This window comes from Hipposideros armiger, unplaced genomic scaffold (genome assembly GCF_001890085.2).
Source record: "Hipposideros armiger isolate ML-2016 unplaced genomic scaffold, ASM189008v1 scaffold_17, whole genome shotgun sequence".
Lineage (NCBI taxonomy): Eukaryota > Metazoa > Chordata > Mammalia > Chiroptera > Hipposideridae > Hipposideros > Hipposideros armiger.
The window spans coordinates 4889430-4892095 of NW_017731367.1; positions in this window are offsets into that span (position 1 = coordinate 4889430).

A 2666-nucleotide genomic window follows, 5' to 3' on the forward strand; every position below is an offset into this window, starting at 1 on the left:
CAGTTTTCCTGAAACTTTCCTTGCCCTCATCCAATCTTCCCGGCAGCTGACTTGATGTGACAGCTGACCTTCTATATACTGCTGCCTTGACTCCCACCAGGGGGAAACTGAGGCAGGGCAGAAAGGGCCTTGGGCTTGCGGTCAAGAACCTGATTTGAATATTGGCCATTCCATGTGCCACCTGTACGCTCTGAGTGTCGCTTGACCATCTGAGCTTCTGTTTGCGCATATTAGGAGTAAGCATAATATCATTCTTATAGCGGCGTTGTGAGGATTAAGTTAGTATAGGAAAAAGTGTCTAAATCGATCCCTGGCAGATGACGGTACTTCGTAAACGTTCGTCGAAAGTCAGGTTCCTGGGAGCTGTGCTTCTGATAAGCTATAGAAGGAAACACAAGAGACCAGTGGGTAAAGAGAAACACTCTCAGGGGATTGTTGACACCAAGAGTTCTTGAGGAACTAAACGCAAATGGACCAGCACTTTCCCGGTGATCGAGGGCCAGCTGCTGAGGTTTGGGGCCAGCCAGCAGAGAACAAAGCTGCCAGAGAAGGAAACCTCTGTAGGTCGAAGAGAAGCTGGGACACTTGATCCAGTGGGCTTGTGTGTGGGTGCGAATCTGTAGGGACTCCAACCTGAAGAATTCTCTCTGCCTAGCAGCAATAAACCTTTTAAAGCCAGAGGTGAACTAACCAGAGTTGGAATCAAATTTCCACCCACTTCAAGTTCTGAATCTCTCTGATTTCTCCTTTTGCTGCCAGCTGGAGAGAGCACTCGTGGGATTAGACGTAGGCTCACCCAGATAATTCAGGATAACCTCCCTATTCTAAGGTCAGCTGATTTGTCACCTTAATTATGTCTGCCAAGTCCTTTTGGCCATGTTCATAACATATTCCTGGCGGTAACACCAGGGAGCAAATATCATCAGGCCCAAACCCTACCCACACCCCTTCCTGTTTCGGAACCAGATACTAAAAGAAAATAAAATACTCTCATAATTACATCAATCCTTCCAGTCTGAATTAGCCATGCGATGAGGATAAATAGGTCCAACAGTTTTCTAAGTCCTTGTCCCCTGGGCGCTTTCTTCTCCCCTGACCACCCCTTAGGGAGGGTACGGACAGGGCCTATGTGACAAGGTCCTGGCTTGCGTGCCCCACTCAGCTGTGCAGACCCATATCCTCTCGCCCACTGATGGAGCCCACTACCACCAACGTTCACTGTGTGTTTACTCTGTGTCCGAATTTACCAGCTACTGTACGCACATCTTTCCATGTAATCTTCCCAACAACCCACGAGAGTGGCATTATTAGAAGGCGACTTGATGGCCCCCTGTTGTCACTGGAGCAGGTCCCTGTGGCCCATCAGCCCCCATCCCGGTGGCTTATGAAAGGAGTCCTCCTTCCACATGACGTCGATCTCTCCGAGAGAAAGNCCATCATTTTCTGCAGAAACTCTTTCATTTGATATTTGCATTGATTATTTTATTCCTCTGATATTTATGGACAGCACTGGTGGTGCCATGGTGAACAGGGAGCTGTGACTGTCACAGCTTAGCTGGGGGGCAAACAGTCCCCACCGCACAGGCTGGCGTTGAGTACAATTGTGGGACATGTCTTGAGGGAAGGAAGGCACGCTTGGAAAGTCATAATGGGGCAGGAAAGGCTTCCTGAAGAAGGGAAGTTCACACGGAGACCTCCAGGATTACTGGTGTTACCGGCAAGAGAAAGGCAGTCCGGGAGAGACGCTGTGAAAGGGCCCTGAGCGATGTGGTCCACGCGCGGGGAGTAGGGCTAGGTAAGGACATGCATCTTTATCAGAACGCGGTGGGAAACCTCTAACGGCCTTTAGTCCAGGTGTAGTCCATATCAGATTGGCCATTTTAGGGACACTGTGTATAGACTGGAGTGGTCCAGAGTGGAAGGGCAGAGCCATCAGGAGGCTGAAGCCCTGGTCCAGGTGAGCCAAGGTGAGCAACGGAGATGAGGCTTCAGCGGGATCCGTGGCTGCCAGAGGGAGAGGGGTGGGCAGGTGGCAGGTGTGAGTGAGAGGCCGAGTGGACGGGATGTGTTGGTGACTGGCAGACAGGCGCTAGCGCTGGACGCCAGAGCATCGTCCTCTGGAAGGGAGGAGCTGGAGGGTGGGGTGAGGCAGGACTCACCTGGAGGTCTGTGTGAAGCACCTGTGAGCCATCCAGGGAGACGTCCAGCGGGCAGGTGACTACGCTAGACCATCAGAGGAGTTCACAGTTCATAGAGGGAAACCTCGTGCTCACAGGCGGTGTCTGGGCCAGATGTGAGCTAAGCCTTGGCACATCTCTGGAGCGGAGCTTGTGAAGGGAGAAAGAAAGGCCGCACAGAGCCTTGGGCCTCTCAGATCTTAAAGCAGGGGCTCCAAGGGTTATGCACAAGGAATCCATGTGTAAAACATAGCAGGGCCCCCTCCTGTGGGGCCCTGTGTTCCCGCCCTGTGCGAAGTGGCCCACGGGTGTCATCTCACTGAATCCTCCCCCAGGCACGTGAGGTCCAGACACATCCACTCTCACATCTAGAGAAACAGAGGCCGCCCGGTCAGGCAGCCTGAGTTCTTCACCCCCGGCCCGCCCCCGTTCCAGGAAACAGGGCACGTGGGGGCTGGAGACTGGAGAGGCCAGGGCCCCCAGGGAGGC